At 39.5% G+C, this 17,409-nt stretch overlaps 1 protein-coding gene across 13 annotated transcripts in view; it reads right to left on the reverse strand.

The window, feature by feature from the left end:
* The window catches only part of NRXN3 (neurexin 3), a 1,686,195-nt gene that overhangs the window by 1,185,881 nt on the left and 482,905 nt on the right, over positions 1 to 17,409 (reverse strand). The window lies entirely within an intron of this gene.

Consider the following 17,409-nt stretch of genomic DNA (forward strand, 5'->3'; position numbering starts at 1 on the left):
AACATCCAGACAGACAGGCCTCAGATCTATAATAATCAAGCCAAACTACCTGTGTAGCATGGTAGCACAGAGCCTGGTCTTTAATAGGTATTTAATAAATATGTACTTCTTGTTTAGCATATAATCAAGAAACAACCATAAAATAGTCAACCAGCAGCTGTCGGGGCTGCTCTGCCTATGGAGCAGCCATTCTTTTATTCCTTTCCTTTCTTAATAAACTTGCTTTCACTTTATGGACTCACCCTGAATTTTTTCTTGGTCCAAGAACTCTCTATTGGGGTCTGGATCAGGATTCCTTTCCGGGAACAATACTATTACTACTACTACCATTACCGCCACTTCTACTTCCTTTATTCTTATTATTAGTTCTCTAAGCTTATCATGCTATTTTGCATTTTTGTGACTTTACTGATACTATTCCCTCTCTATGGAATTACTGTTTTTGTCTAACTCCTCACTCTTAAAAAATTTTTTTTTAACTTTTGTTCATGTTCTTTCTCTTTCAGGAGACCATCACTAATATCTCAGATCAGGCTAAGTGCTCTTATCTGGGGCTTCATTGTAAACCTGTGAAAACTTTGACTGATGTATCTATCTAGGTAGACAGATCTAGGTATGTAGGTAGGTAGATAGATAGATAGATAGATAGAGTTTAATATGTTGCATTATAATTATCAAGTTTTGCCTGCCACTTAACCATAGCAAGAGTCAGCAAACTAACCCTCTGGGGCCAATCCAATTCACTTCCCGCTCTTCTAAATACAGTTTTATTAGAACACAGACACACTTATTTGTTTACATAGTATCTACCACTGCTCACATGCTCAATGACAGTTTGATAGTCGTGATAGAGACCATATGGCTCATTAAACCAAAACTACTTACTGTCTGGTCCAGAGAATCTCAGCTTCGGCACTATTGAGACCCAGGACTGGATAATTCCTTGTCACAGAAGGGCTGTCCTGTGCATTGTAGGCCTACAGTGTACCAACAATCTTGGCCTCTGCCCACACCAGCAGCATCTTCCCTTCAATATCTCTCTACTCCCCTCCAACCACTCCTCCATCCTAGTTTTAACAACTAAAAGAGTTTCCAGACATTGTCAAATATTTCTTGGGGTCAAATTTGTCTCCACTTGAGAAGCCACTAACCTGGCCCTTTGTAGAAAATGTTGTCAACCCCTGATCTATAAGATTTTCCAGGAAAGAAACTGTGCAGTTCACTTTGCATTCCAAACACCATACTTAAAATATAATAATAGAAGCTCATTAAATCAATCATTTAAAGGTAATTGAAAGATCATAAGACACTGCAAAGCAATTTAAACTTCATAGGCATTTTAGACCTGAATGGGACACTGGTGATCATCAAGCAATACCCAATTTTACAGCTAAGTTTTGCTTGCTTAAGCATTTTAAACATCATCCATAAGAACTGTTACATTAATATCTATGAAGAAAAGTTATGCTAAGAAAGATAATTTGGTAGGGCGCGGTGGCTCACGCCTGTAATCCCAACACTGTGGGAGGCCGAGGTGGGTGGATCACCTGAGGTCAGAAGTTCAAGACCTGCCTGGTCAACAGGGAGAAACCCTGTCTCTACCAAATATACAAAAAAATTAGCTGGGCGTGGTGGCAGGCGCCTATAATCCCAGCTACTCAGGAGGCAGAGGCAGGAGAATCACTTGAACCCGGGAGGCAGAGGTTGCAGTGAACTGAGATCGTGCCATTGCTCTCCAGTCTGGGCAACAAGAGCAAAACTTCATCTCAGAAAAAAAAAAAAAAAGATAATCTATCATAATCTCATTTGATTGCCAGGAATTTTAAAAATGTGAAATCACTGCATTCATATTTCACATATGCACACATGTTTATCCATGAGTGAGATTTTTTTTCCTGTGTCTATAAAGAAGAAATTATTCTCCTTTGGCAGATGGGATCATTTCAATTGTGGTCCAAATGTAATAAGGAGAAACAGCAACTTTCTTACAGTCAGTAAAGAAATTCTTTGGGGGATATAAATTCTTTTCCACTGTCTTTAATAATTTGATATTATATACAGCATTGCTGTAACGACAAAAACTCTGTTTTCAAAGGGATTGTATGCAAGCCAGAAAAGCTAACAAATGGCTTTGGGGTATTGTAAGGACCAACGGAATGACAAAATAGCTAGTATTTCTTGAGTACTCACTATGAAACAGATTCAGCTAAAGGCTTTATTGCATCATCTGATTTGATCCTCACAAGAAGTCTCTGAGGTAAGTGCTATTAAGGTACCAGTTTTACAGATAAATAAACTGAGTTTCAGAGACGCTAACTAACTTGTCCAAGGCACATAGGTAGTAAGTACAATGACAAAAATTTGAACCTGGAAGTCTGCCTCCTAAATCTGAGCTGACACACCCTATATTATATAAGTGTGCTTGGAATTCAGAAGTGAGAAAAGACCACCGTTAACCCAGTGATCAGTCAAGCAGGTGACCATGAGCTAGGTTCTAGAAGAAAGGGTAAGCATCAGACAGAAAAGAGAAAGGGAGAAATTCTTGGCTAGAAGAACCAAATAAACAAGTTATAGAAGAAAGAACTTAAAACATACATTTAGAGTAATAGGAAAAGACTACTGTGGTTAAATTTAGGGAGGAACTATGAGGAGGTGGCAGCCAAGTTGAAGACAAACTGCAGAAGGCCTTGAGTGGGAGGCTGAAGAAGACATGCTCTGGTGGGCACTGGATATTTCCAAAGAATGGCACAAAGAGCAAAATGAGGCAGAATGCAGCATGGAGAGAAAGCAGAGAGAACAGAGGTGGAAAGACTCATCGTGACACCATGATAGGCAAAGTACTATGGGGCAGAGGGAGAGGCAGGAGTGAAGGGACCAGGAAGCACAGGACAGAGATGAGTGAGAAATATACAGGGAATTGCCAAGGGAATTTTGTGTTTGATTAAATGAGGGCAAAAAGGAAGAAGGGGAATGAGAAAGAAAGATCACATCTCACTTTGAGGTTTCTAACTCGGGTGAATAGGTAATGACAGTATGAGCTGTTCTAAACCTATTGAATTCTACATAACCATGCCCCATCCTTCTCACATCTAGCACACTGCACCCATCCTGGCTTCTAGAAGTTATGGGTCATCCAATGCTGCTTTTCTTATCTTTCCTTTTTCAAACCTTATAGCCATTTTGTTTTGCCTTTTTCCCTACCATCTCCTGGAAAGAGACATTTTTTATCTTCCTGAGCTTAATAAAGCGCAGGTCAAGAGATGGGTTTTATGAAAGGATAGACTAACACTTGTTTTTAACTTTAACTCTGAGAAAAAGAAACAAATAGGCAAATATCAAAAGTGCAAGAAAAAAGTTCTAGAGATCTGTGCATAACCATGTGAATATAGTCAAAAATACTGTAGCATGCACTTAAAATTGTGTTAAGGGAGTAGATTTCGGGATATGTGTTTTTTTACCACAATTTTTAAAAGAAAAAATATATAGATATATACTGCAAGAAAGAATAAGAATAACTGAGTACTTCAGGAGTTGAAAGTGAGAGAAGGAGATGCTGAGCACAGGTAACACGTGAGCTTACAAAGATAGAGGGACACCTCACTTTCGAGGTTAAACGGAAAGAGAAAATCAATGTAGATATGGTATAAAAGGAAGATGAAGACTCTGAGGTAGAGATAAGCTTGATAAATTCACATTGCCTAGCCTGGATCTTTTCAGAAAAGCAACATATCCAGCCCTAGATATTTCTTTCCTCTCACCACCTCTCTCACTGAGCCATGGCCACCATCGCCTCCTGGACTTTCCTTGAATGTGCCAAGCTTTCCTTGCTTTAGGTCCTTTTTGTCCTAGTAGCTTCCTCTGATTGGAAATGGCCTCTCTCCAAGGTTTTGTGTGTGTGACTGAGTCCTTCTTTCATCTCAGGTCTCAATTATTGCATCCTCAAAGAGTCCTGCCCTGACCACTCAGGCTACTGGAGACCCACTCACTATCTCACTGATTCAGTTTGGCTGTGTCCCAACCCAAATCTCATCTTGAATTGTAGTTCCCATAATCCCCACATGTCATGAGAGGAACCCGGTGGGAGGTAATTGAATCATGAAGGCAGTTACTCTTATGCTGTTCTTGTGATACTGAGTAAGTTCTCACAAGATCTGATGGTTTTATAAGGGGCTTTTCCCCTTTTTGCTTGACACTTCTCCTTGCTGCTGCCATGTGAAGAAGGACATGTTTGCTTCCCCTTCCACCATGATTGTAAGTTTCCTGAGGCCTCCCCAGCCATGCTGAATTGTGAGTCAGTGAAACCTGTTTCCTTTATAAATTACCCAGTCTCAGGTATATCTTTATTAGCAGTGTGAGAACGGACTAATACACCCATTATTCTCTTTCATTTCCTTCATGCCACTTATCATTATCTGAAAGTATCTTAATTACCTGTTTTGCATTTATTCTTAGTCTCCTTCAACCATAATGTGAATTCCACAGGCTCATAGACTTTATACATGCTGTCATTTCCCACACACTCCCATTCTTTGAACAGATTTTATAACAGAGTAGGCATTCCATGAATATTTACTGCATTCATGAATAAGTAAATGAGTGGCATGCTGTTGACAAAATGAATATAAGCAGAAATTGGAACTTTGGAACAATAATTCTATCACTGATGTTCACAAATACTTATTAATTTATTGAAGAGTATTTCCCATCTATTCATGCGTCAGGACCTATGTTTAACTTCAAAGGGAATGTGCAATCTACATAAATCCTTGTTCTTGTCTTTTAGAAGCTCAGACTATTGAGGAAACATATGAACATGGTGCATATTAAAGTGCAATGTGATGAGGACTATAATAACAATTGCAATGCATTGAAGTTTCGAACTGAGAGCTATAGGAGCATATAATAAAGTACTTCTAACTTAAGCAAGGTAAAACCAGAAAACAATTCCACTAAAGTGCTAAGGATACTAGAGTTCAGAGTCTGACATGCAAACGTAGAGGGTTAAAGAGTAACCATGAGGTAGGGGACATCAGAAGTATGTACCATCCTCCCAAGAAGTTTTTCATTGAAAGTGAGGAATGAGCTAAGGTGTAAATTGAGCAGGAGACATTATCAAAGAAGTGATTTTGAGTATGTCTCTAGCTGAAGGGATGGAGCAGAGGAGAAGGCGCAATCGAAGATTAAGAGAGGGAATCTTTAAAGGGGCTAAATCTCAAAAGATGCAAAAGAGGAGGGGAAAGTTCATTCTGTAAGATGGGGGGAAGAAGGTAGCAATGAGAATCTTTGAAGGTAAGTCTTAAGGTGGAGAGAGAGAAGCTTAGCAAGCATTACCTGAACAATATCTATTTTCCCTACAAAGTATGAGATAGAACATCTGCTGATATTGGGTGGTGAGGGAAAAGCTGAGGGAGAAGGAAGGAGGAGAATTTTATTGGTTGATAATTGGTGTGCAATGTTGCTGCCTTAAGCTGCATCTTCACTGATTCATGAAGTGAAAAATGTGTCCTTGTATCTCTCTTGAAATCTATGCAGGAACTATTTGTGGCACACTCTCCACATGAGGAACAGAACACAAGGTTACAAAAGCACCGTAACACTAATGGAATAGTCGTTTCTGCATTTGCAAAACAATTTTTGAAAACATAAGCTAATTAATTAGTTCAATGATTGCTTTATCCCTGTAGGTATATGTGTACAAGGACTAGTGTTTTTTTAATCTCCTTTGAGGCTTTCAAAGACACAAGAGATTTTGTCTCAGTAGGAATGTTGTGGTAGATTACATTTGCTGTAAATAAGTGACATTTTTAGAAAGCAATGAGTTCCACTGAATTTATCTTGATGAGCAAAAACAAAAAAAATGCAAAACTAAATAAGTGATTCCCAAAATCAGACTGAAAATTCATAATAAGTCTAAATAGTAGCTCCTCCTCATTTGGGTGTTTTGAAGGCATTAAAGGCAAATAGCTCCAACTTCATGGAAAATATTAGGCTGGAACAAAAAGAAACGATGTGCTGCCCATCTCAAGACGAAACTATTGCACTGCTTGGCATTTATACTAACAGCAGCATCTTCCCTCTCTGGTTCCACAATGAAAATCATTTCTCCATTAGCAGGTTGAGCAATATCAATTTGCTCAAAGTGGGAAATCAAGCAAAAACTGCCTTCCTCTCAGAACAATCAATGGCAAGGTGAAATACATCGGTAATTGTATCTAGTCTCCCAACAGAACATTTTTGCCTGATTAAATGACCTTTCCTATGAAGTAGAGACTCTAAGTGGTAGTGAGAGACAATTCCTTACAGTAAGTTTAAACACAGAATCACCAACCTTTTCCAGAGGAGCTTCCTTTTCTTCGTCACTAACTCTTATGACTGAGTTGGTAGAAAGGGCAGCAAAATCAGGATGTTGACAGTATTTACATCTCAACTCCAACACTTAGAATGATGTAAGTGGGAAAGACACTCGCTGTCTTTAAATTCAAGTTAGTAATGATCATAGAATCCAACTCATAAGTTTTTTTGTGAGAACCAAATTAGGGAATAAGTAGCAAATAAGTTTGAATTACATAGCACCATGTGGACACACACTTCACATGTGTTCACATTAAGTGTTCAATAATTGCTAGTCTTTATTGTTGCTGCTATGATTATAATTGCTGTGGTTGTAATGGTTTTCGAGATGATCAAGTAAAGGGCTGAGTAAAGATAAATTATTGTAAGTGAGTAATAGGTGATGGTAGTGGCTGGGAACCTCAACTCCTACCACAAGGGCAACCCAATAAATGTTTGTGGGACATGTAAAGCCAACTGATTTGGAGATTAATGAGGAAAGTCTTCCACATGATGAACCTGAGCTAATCAGTTAGCCTTATTCTTTCTTTGCAGATAGGTCATTCATCGTAGAACTATAGATCTATCATATAAAATTAATCTATCTATAGATCTATCTCTAAAATCAAAACCACTCATGTGATTCCAGAATCCCCTCGATAACCTCAGCAAAATGGTTGCCCAGTCTCTACTTGAATGCCTTGAGTGTTGGAGAACTCATTACTTCGAAGGCAGTTTTGGACAGCTCTCACTGAAAGTTCTTCCTTATGTTAAGTACCCAGCTTCCACTCACTAGACTTAGTTTCACTTCTGATGGATATATGGGCCACATTTTATTCCACTTCCTTAGGACAGTCCTTCATGTATGAAGACAACTCTCAAACCTTGGGCACAGGCATCTTCACTTTCTCAGGTTAAATGACCCTGGTTCTATCAGTTAAGCCATCTTATGTTGTTAGGATCCTGAATGCCTTAGTGTTTTTTTTTTTTTTTTTTTTTTTTTTTTTTTACAGCTCAGCTCTAAAGATATTCTAATCTGTCGATTAGTTATCACGTTAAAAGCTTATTCTGGGCCTGGCACAGTGGCTCATGCCTGTAATCCCAGCACTTTGGGAGGCCGAGGTGGGTGGATCACTTGAAGGAGTTTGAGATGAGCCTGGCCAACATGGTGAAACCCCTTCTCTACTAAAAATACAAAAATTAGCTAGGTGTGGTGGCACATGCCTGTAATCCCAGCTACTTCGGAGACTGAGGCATGAGAATTGCTTGAACCTGGGAGACGGAGGTTGCAGTGAGTCGAGATCGCACCACTGCACTCCAGCCTGGGCGACAGAGCAAGACACTGTCTCAGAAAAAAAAAAAAAAGCTTATTTTCCCTTTCCAGTAATTATACTAGCACATAGTGACCACAATGATGATAATAATTATAAATAAAATTTGCTGAACATTTTCTACATGTCAGCTATTATACATACATGATCTCAATACAACAGCTGTATCAAGTAGGTATAATTATTGTTCCCATTTAATAAGTAACAGAAGGTTAGGTATGTTACCCAGCATCATACAGCTACTGGGAGTAGAGTTAGGCTTTGCAGCCAGAAACTCTAACTCCAGAGCCTGCTTTCTTAACCAATATATTACACTGCAGAACTGTTACCTCCTTTGTTGCACAGGTCAGACCTCTATTAATTCAACCTCAGATAACACAGATGCACAATTTCTATCATTTTCCTTCCCTGCCATCCACAAAGTTAACAAGCCATGTTCTCTTATGTCTCTTCAAGTCCTTAATATAAGACAGAGCTTTGTGCCATCTTACAAAAACTTTCATATAGGCCAAAAAAATCCACTTAATCAGGGCCCATTGGTATTTTAATAGCTTGATAGCTCTTGCATCTAAACCCTATTGCTCATCTTATTAATGAGAATATCACAAAATGTGTCTTCAAAAACTTTGCTGCTATTTAGCTAGATGAGGTCCATAGTACTTTTCTGAATCATCGGTAATACTACTGAATGAGTATGTGAATTTGGTTGATATGATATAGCTTTTTCTTAGTGCTCTTAATTAGTGATGGCAGTTATATTGATCACTCTCTTCTCTGCTGTGGGCTCATACATTCTGTTAATATTGCACTCCAAAATGTTACCCAGATTTCAGTTCAACTCATAAGTTCATTGTGTGCGTTATCTACATTTTTCAATTGTCTAGTCTTTAGGAACCTTCTTTATTCACTAGCGTTCCTCAAAAACCACCAACTAGGTTTCAAAAATTGTATTTACAAATTCTCTCTGTATCCTGGGATAGCATTCATCTGAGGCAGGAAATTTGAATTAATACAGAGCAAATTATCTGATTTCTAAGATCCTCCAGTATTACATTTCCTACTTTTGTCTGTCTTTCCCTGTCCAAGGACTTATCTTTTTGTCAGCAAAAAACAGGAGTAAAATAGGAACATGAGGAATTCTGCTACATCACCTAGGGCTTCCTGCTGCAAATGATAGAAAATAGAGCCACAACAGGTTTAGGCAACAGAGGTACTTTACTCAATCATGAGTGGAAATTAAGGGGTAGTCTAATTTGAAAACTGTTTAATCCAGGGCCTTCAAAAGTGTCACTAAGGCCTAGTTTCTTCCTATCTTTTGGCTCTGATTTTCTCCATCCTGGCTTTGTTTTTGGTCGCTGTGGTGGCAAGATAGTGGCCAGAAGCTTAGTTTAACACCACTCCAAGTTCTAGCCCAAAGCAGGAGAGAGCTGTTTCCCTACAACATATAGACAAAACTCCTGAGCCTGTATGTTATGGATCCAAATTGGTTTAGGAGCTCACCTATGAAGAAAGCAACCATGGCCAGGTGAATAGGAGTCCCTAATTGATTTAGGGATCACATGCTCACTAACGGAGCTGGGAGTGGAGCAGGTGCCACTGAATCATTGGATTGAGAATGAGGGGAATAAAAATCAAGAAACATGTATCAGATGAAGGCAGAATGAATACCCAGTTGCCAAATATATATATATATATATATATATATATATATATATATATATATATAAATCTACTTCTTCATCAACAACCCATCAACTGTAAGCAGCAAATCCTTCTTTAGTAATTTTATTGTGGCACTAACTGAAGAACTACTCTCTGTCTGTCATAGCACTGAAACACCAAAGATCTTTGAGATCTCAGTGCTCCTCACTCTTCCTTAGGCCAATACCACTTTTTTACAGCCACCCTCGGCTAAATGCTCACACCTGGTTCCTACTGAAATAAGCCTCAAATGTATCCCTGTCCCCAGTAGCTGAGGGTTTCGCTCCTTCTTCCTCTGTGCCTCTGTATATTATGGGTCCAAACTGCATTAGGAGTCCACCTATAAAGAAAACAACCACAGCCAGGGGAATGGGAATCTCTAATCGACTGACATTGCCAATTTCTCTTTCTCCCTTTCCTGCCCACTGCAATTCCTTGTAATCCAGAAAGTCATCTCTTTTCCAGAAGATTCAATTTATCCTCTTTACAAAAATTTTGTTCTGAAATTGAATCAGCCGACATTGCCAATATTTGACTTTTTTTTTTTTTTTTGTCCTCACACACAAAAAAATGGCAGTTTTGTTTTCTGAGACAGTCTCGCTCTGTAGCCCAGACTGGAGTGCAGTGGCATCATCTTGGCTCACTGCAGCCTCAACCTCCCGGGTCCAAGTGATCCTCCCACCTCCCTCCAAAATACCTGGGACCACAGGCATGTGCTACCATGCCCAGCTAAATTTTTTTATGTTTTTTGTAGACACACAGTCTCCTTAAGTTTACCAGGCTGGTCTCCAACTCCTGGACTCAAGCAATCCTCCCACCTCAGCCTCCTAAAGTGCTAAAGTTATGGGCATGAACTACCATGCCCAGCCAAAAATGGCCATTTTTTTTACGGCCAACACATAAAAAAGCTCTATAATTTACTAGAGCTGCCATAACAAAATACCACAGACTGGGTGACTTAAACTACTGAAACTTATTTTCTCACACTCCAGGAGGCTGGAAGTCCAAGTTCAAGGTGTCAGCAAGGTAGGTTTCTTCTGAAGCCTCTGTCCTTAGCTTGTAGATGGCTATCTTCTCCCTCTGTCTTCACATGGCCTTTCCTCTATATACCCATGTCCTTATCACTTCTTCTTATAAGGACACCAATCATATTGGTTGAGGGCCTGTCCATATGACCTCATTTGATCTCAATTACTTCTTAAAAGGCCCTATCTTCAAAAATAGTCACAAACTAAAGTTAGAACTTTAACATATGAATTTGCAGAGGACATCACTCAGCCCATGACAAGCCAATAGGTAGCTCCTGAGATGCAGTAATTGCTTTTTCTTTTCTTCTTCTGCCTCGTTCCTCCATTTCCTCTGATTTGCATCTTCACTTCTTTCCACCTTGCTCAACTCATTTCTTCTGGTCACCTTTTTGCATTGGTTCTCCCATTCTGTCAAGACGCTCTTATCTCCAAACCCACAGAGTACTTTTCTGTACATCTTCCTTAATGGAATAAAACTTACCTTGCTACCCAAAATCTAATGAACAATAATGTGTGTTTCTCTGCTACATTTACAAGAAGGTCTCTACAGTAGTGTGCATTTGGATTAGCAGGGATTACTATCCTCATTTTACAGATCAAGACAAGGATATCCAGAGAAGTTTTATAATTTTCTAATTAACATTAGAACTGAACCCGGTAGCAGGCCTTTTTAATTAAACTACATCGGACTCTCCTAACTTCTGCAGGTTTTTAATTGCAGAAATGGTGAAGAGCAGTAAGTAGTTCTTTGGCCTGAACTAATTGATTTTGTTTCAATTAATAACATAAATAACAACTTCATTAACATTTGTATAGTGTTTTGTATTTTATTTGGCTAATCCCATTTGCCCCCTACATAAAAATACTTGAAATCAGTATCAGTCTCTCTCTTTATAGATGAAGAAACCGAGGCTCAGAGCAGTCGAGTGGCTTGCTAAAAGCCATGCAACTGGCAAGGAATGAGTCTAAGGCAAGACTTAAACCCTGGGCTTGTGCTTCTGAAGCCCACCCTCTTCTCATGTCTCACGTTGACTCTAAAAGCCTCACTTGGGCTTTACTAGCCCTATGCTGCACAGTAGTCTTCATGATAGAAAAAAGGAATATTTAGGCCCAATGCTATGACCTAAATTCACCTGCTTACGGACAGAGACATTTATCACCACCTGAGAAATCAGGAAGGATACCAAAACAACAGCTTGGGAAACAAACAAATTTGAGAAAAAGGGAACAGAGATGGGGAGGAGGGAGGACAATGAGGAAGGAAGAAAAGGACAACCCAAAAGAAAATCCAGAGAAGAAATTAAGTGATAGCATAAGAGACAGCAACAAGAGATAGCAAGCAAGACAGGGTAAAATAAAATGAGTATTTTTTTTAAAGAAGAAAAAAAGCAACAACAAACACATTATCCCAAAGCCCGCAGGTGCCAGCAATTCAAATAAACGTATAGCAATTAACAGAATTAACACAGCCTTAAATAGCTTGGCTCACCAGATGTGGACGCCTATCAGTGTTCTATAAAATGTAAAGTTATTACAGATTAAGCCATTAATCATCTGTTCAGAGACTATCTCTGGCTGCAAAACTCCATTCGGTTTTAAATGCCTAATAATCACAAAGGGATGTGGAATGTAATGTGCACAATGATGTTCTATCCAATCCTTTTTCCTTTAAATATGTATTCTATTCTCCCAATTTTCCTGCTTTTCCTTCCTTCCCATTAGAGATGCCATGAGAAAAGAGAGAGAGTCCAGTCTGTCCCAGAGGTCTCAGTGGCACTTTCGCTTCTCCACATGGGGAAATGGAGGAGTGTCAAATTGAGGAGAAAGGAGGACGGTGTGGAAATAATCAAATCAAACTACACAGAAGGTCCAACACGTGGGAGGAAACTGTGATGGGCTTGAGTAGCCTGATGGGGACCCTGCTCATGTAACTCAGTCTTGGCTTGACCTTCCTGTATTTCATTTGTCATTGAACAGCTCAGTAATGCCAAGGACAGAGGAAAAGAGAAATGCATGTCCTCTCAGGGAGGGTCTTTGGAAACTGAAATGGGAGTCAGAAGGAAGCAGTTTTCTGCAGAAATTTTAAAATTCAGAGAGGCAGGCGCCAATCCAATGCCGGAAGCTCAGGGACCACCTTTTCTTTTTTTTGTTTCTTCTTGTTTGTTTGTTTGTTTGTTTGCTTTTGAGACGGAGTCTCGCTCTGTCGCCCAGGCTGCAGTGCAGTGGCATGATCTCAGCTCACTGCAAGGTGCGCCTCCCGGGTTCACGCCATTTTCCTGCCTCAGCCTCTCGAGTAGCTGGGACTACAGGCACCCGTCACCACGCCCGGCTAATTTTGTTTTTGTATTTTTAGTAGAGATGGGGTTTCACCGTGTCAGCCAGGATGGTATCAACCTCCTGACCTCGTGATCCACCCGCCTCGGCCTCCCAAAGTGCTGGGATTACAGGCGTAAGCCACCGCACCCGGCCGAGGGACCACCGTTTCTATCCCTGATCTTCAACTTCCTAGGACAAAAACATACATCAGGGGAAAGTGGTAGATGAATTAACATTACTCCACAAAGAACGAAGGCCTGATGGGTAAGATGCCAATCTGACCATGTTCTGCTGCTTAAGGTCCTTCAATGGCTCCCCCGTTACCTAGAGAACAAAGTCCAAGGGTATAGCATGAAATAAAGGCCTCTATGAAATGGTCCCTACCTAACCGCAGCTACCAGTCCAAAGCTCCCAGTCTTATAATTTGGGCCTTGAAATTAGCAAGCTGTTTGTAAGTTCTTCACCGACACCAGAACGTGCTCTACCTCCATGCCTTTGCTCATCCTGCCCCTCATCCTGGAGCACCTCTTTCCCCATGCTTCCATGCTCCCTTCTACTTGGCTTCAAGCACCTCACCTTGGGATGCTCCCTGAACCTCAGGATGTATTAGGTCCTTCTCCTCAGCAGCCACATTGTAACTAAGAATGCCTCATGTTGTGCATTAACTGCTATTTATTGCAATTATGTGTGTGTCTGCCTCTTCCCACTAATGTGAGTTCCTCTAAAGCAGGAACCATGTTTGACTCATATTTATATTTTAGCACAGTCCTTGGCATATTATAGGTTTGGGGGATATATTGTTTGCTATGCACTGAATGTTTGTGTTCTCCAAAGTTCATTTATGGAAATTCTAACCCACAATGTGACAGTTTTAGGGGGTGGGGCCTCTGGGAGGTAGTCAGGTCATGAAGGTCCCTCATGAGTGGGATTGGTGACCTTATAAAAGGGACCCTAGAGAACTCTTATCCTCTTTTTTCCATGTGAGAACACAATAAGAAAACAGCAGTTTGCAACCCAGAAGAGGGCCCTCACCAGAACCTGACCAGGCTGGCACACTGTTCTTGGACTTCCAGCCTCCAGAACAGTGAGAAATAAATTTCTGTTGCTTATAAGCCACTCAGCCTATGATACTTTTTAATAGCAGTCTGGACTTACACATTGCACATCTAAACTCCACCAGATTTCAGAGCTCCATGAGGTTAGCACATTCATTTATTTATTTATTCCAGACATACTTATTGAGTGCATTTTTTTTAACGTCAGGGTCCATTCTAGGTGCTGGGGAAATATTTGTAAGCAAATAAGACCTCTGTTCTCATGGAATTCACATTTTAATAAAGGAAAACATAGTGTCAAATAAATGATCAAAGGCAAAAAACAAAGTAATCATTGAGGGCAGGCGGCATGAGTTATCCCTATTTTTGCATTATGAGAGAATTTATGTAGGGCAAACCTCAGAATATGGGTTTTTTTTTCCTGACAATGATTTGCTAATATGAGAAATATAGAGATGCCATGTGTTAATGGATATTCACTTACACTTATATTTCTATTTGTAAACTATTTTACACAATGCAATATATAATCCTTAATAATTATTATAAGCAAAAACATTGTATTTTGTAGTGCAGTATGATTTCACTTTTATGTATATCATTTCATTTTTTTCTTAAGAATATAACAGAAGTTTTATTATCTCCTTGTTATGGGTTAGAAAACTGAGACTGGAGTAAGATCAGTGGTCTTATTATGTAGCCAGTGATAAAGCTAGCATTCTTAAGCAGATTTTCTGATCTGAAGCCCAGTATTCTTTTCATTATACTATGATGTCTCCCTCACAGCCTTTTCTAACCCATTTTTCATAGAGGAACTTCCAATCATTCCTCTTAGCCTTGCTGAGGCTTTTAATATAATCTTTTTCTCATATCTGATAGCTCAGGGGGAGGGAGAGAAGATTCTTGAAAGATTCAACCACTGCCATGTCAAGATGTTCTTTAGTCATCCCAGGAAGGTCAAGTGGTCAATAGTACCTAAAAGCATGCATTTAGGAAAGATATTTATTAATGTACAATCATGTGATTTCACTCAGCAAATATTGACTGAGAGCCACTAAGTGCCAAGAACCCTTCTAGGAGCTGGGGACACAACAATAACAAACATGAGACAGACACACTAAAATGTGAAAACATGAAAAGGAACAAGATGCTGACTTCGTGATATTTAAATGGACACAAATCTTATATTGATAACGAAGGTGTGTAGAGAACCATCATAGTTTGACGACAATGTGGATGCTTTGTTGTGGCTTTTACACTGTTATGAAGTTAGGAAGTATGCACACAAGTAATACCCAGTCCCTTTGGCACAATCATGGAGCCAGAACTTAGCCTTTAGGTGTGAAGTAACTACAGTCCCAAAGACAAAACCTATTTTGTGCCACACACAAACAAATATTGATGATCTGGAGCAGAAATTGCATAGGCCCTTTGCCATGTCCCTAATTTGAAGAAAATTACACATAAAATCACCTTGTTTCATTTAGGACAACTTAAAGCCACAAATGGCGAGAGAATATTTTTTTTAAGGCAGTAAGAGGAAAAGGAAGGGGAAGAAGAGATTGTGAAATAATTACAGACTGTTCTATGGTTTAAGTGGGTGAATGGAGTTTATCAGGCAGCTGAATCCTAACATAGCCTTTGCTGTTTACTGATTTATCAAAAACAAATACCAAGAACAAGAGAAGTATCTCCATAAACCTGCCCACAGAAAAGTGAAGTGTAATTATTAAATGCAAAGACATAATACACTAGGACTACGTTAGACTCAAAGTGATCGTTCAAAGTACTCAGACAAATAAGAAGACTTCCGAGTCCCTTAGAAAGACTATCACGCTGTACAGGGAAAACAGACAGGGCAGGAGTTTATCAAGTTCTAGCTTTGCCTATCATTTCCATTAGTGTTTTGAACTTTCCTTTTTCTAACTTGGTCTGAATTTAAATGCATATTTGTGCTGCTAGCTAAGATAAGGATATATTGACATCACTGATTATAGTTATTTCTATTATCAACACTGTTTTTCAGAACTGCTTTTACCTTTTAAGCTATTCAGAATAATTCTGACAGACTTTTGAAGCTTTCTGCTCTCTATCTGGGCAGCAAAAATGTGTGTGTGTGTGTCTGTGTATATGTGTGTGTGTATTTTATTTTCTTTACGTTCCACATGGATAAAGTCATCAGAGACATCTTTGTGTTTTTCTGAGACTTGTTTCAAAATTTTCAGGGCATCCTTCCTGATTAATAGAAGATTCGTGGTTGGGAAATTGCTCCATTGTCTCTAAGTATATAATGTAGAGGTAGCTCAGTACAATTGTGTGTAGGAGAAAATTAATCCTAAAGGCCAGACCTAAATCCTATCCTGGAGAAACTCCATGCTCAGGACTGTTGCACTACAAAACTGAATGAGCACTCCACAGCAACCAATGCCTCATTCATTCCTGAGCCATGTCCTTGGTAAGAAGAATGTTACAATCTTTTTCTGATGAGAGTGCAATTCCAATGTAGTGTGATTTAACAGTGTTTAAGAGTCTTTCAGGGTTAATTAGACAGTGCATAGTCTACACCTTTACTCTATCCAAATAGGAGTAAGTCCCAGGGAGGAAGGGCTCTATGCCTACCATAATTCCATCAGAAATGATGATGAAATCTCTGAAGCCAGCAGAAGCCTAGGTAACATCCTGCAGAGAGATAATAGCACTCTTTGGGTACTCCTCTTATTTCGTCCTACAGGCTGAGAACAATACAAAGCTATAATTGGATTTCCCCTTCTTTATTATGTCTCTCTTTTCTACTCCTTCCTCTCAATTTGCACATGATTTATTACAACAACGCCTGCCTCAAATGTCACTCCTTCTCTAAAATTGACTTCCACCTAAAATTTATGTTTCCTCTACTCAATTAGAGCATTTAGTATGTGCCACTGAACACATGCTCTCCTATGCTATACTTATTCACTCACTGATCTCATCTCCCTTCCTACAAGACAAAGCCTCGGAGCATGGAGATCATGGCTTAAAAAGAGCCACCAAATTTAGTTACAGCACAAAAAAAGGTACCCAATGATCATCAGATAAATAAGACAAACAAATCCTTATTATACATCTACTATGTGCCATGCCTAACAGACACAATTCCTGCCTGGACAAGGCTCACAGGGCAGTGGCATGAATGAATGCATGGACAGTGCCATCTCATACACAAATGATGCTCAACAAATTTCAAATAACCATAATAAGAATAAAACATATGCCCTGAGAAGAGACTCATAAGATGTCACAAGGGATTGTTATCTATAAGAAGGAACACTGTTCGCTTCTCAAGTAATGTCCCCAGGGAGATGGTATAGATATCTTAGGCAATCAAGCTTAGCTTAAACAAAATGTGCAGTGCACTGCTTTGATGCCACAGTGTTCTGAAAGAGCTCTACCAAATTAAGTCTGATTCTTTTTGCCTCAACAATTGACCTTAGAGGTTGAACTTACACTTGGCTGAAGCTCCTTTGCTCTCAGACAGAGGTCTCAATACATCAGCTACAATGGTAATACACAAGTAATGGCAAAGTCCCACTGTTTTTTCACAGCTGCTAGCTCTCAGGGAAGAAGAAGAAGAAAAGGAAAAAAACAGTCTTCTGAGCCTTAATGTTACAT

Source organism: Symphalangus syndactylus, chromosome 8 (genome assembly GCF_028878055.3).
Source record: "Symphalangus syndactylus isolate Jambi chromosome 8, NHGRI_mSymSyn1-v2.1_pri, whole genome shotgun sequence".
Lineage (NCBI taxonomy): Eukaryota > Metazoa > Chordata > Mammalia > Primates > Hylobatidae > Symphalangus > Symphalangus syndactylus.